Source organism: Photinus pyralis, unplaced genomic scaffold (genome assembly GCF_008802855.1).
Source record: "Photinus pyralis isolate 1611_PpyrPB1 unplaced genomic scaffold, Ppyr1.3 Ppyr1.4_LG6, whole genome shotgun sequence".
Lineage (NCBI taxonomy): Eukaryota > Metazoa > Arthropoda > Insecta > Coleoptera > Lampyridae > Photinus > Photinus pyralis.
The window spans coordinates 28,666,277-28,667,021 of record NW_022170663.1 but is presented as its reverse complement, the minus strand read 5'-3'; positions in this window follow the sequence as shown (position 1 = coordinate 28,667,021).

Below are 745 nucleotides of genomic sequence, written 5' to 3'. Positions count from 1 at the left end.
ATACGTTTTTTTTCTATCTCTTATAATAAACGCGCTACGTATCCCGTACATAAACAATGCTCATATTAAATAAAATCAACGACTGCACTCAGTTATATGCGCTAAATGTAACCAAGGGAACCGACCTATGAAAAAAAAATTGATAACACTACCAAAAAACAACCAAACACAAGAGGTCAATTTGAAATGTTCTAACAACATTTACAATGGAAATAACTAACTTAAATTAACACGTCAGTGTCTTTGCGTAACATTTTTAATGACAATTAAATAACTGTTAATAATCGTTACACTAATCCGTCTCTCTATAAAATGGGCTCCCGCTTAAGTAAACTACCCACAAAACGGTTATAAAATCCGCTCAGAAGTTATTAAAATGGCACCGTACACCGAAATCAGCGCATACTTTACGTGAACTAAAGACTTATTTACGAAAAACATAATGAACGTCGATAAAAAACAAATCGCGAGCAAATTATAAAACATATCGCTGTAGTCCAGTCAAATTAGACCAATTTTCGACAAATCAAAACACTAATAATTAAAGATCAGAATTTTCCCTCACATATTGTATTATTATATTATTTATATTATTATTAGGGATTCCTATTGAACATACTAAGGCCGGATGTCCACCGCATCGGAACGACCAAGATCGGTGCGATATGAATCGTCCGATAAAGATCGCGCGCGTGCGCTTCTATTGAAGCCTGTCCACAGGCTCGATTTTTGTCGGGACCGATCG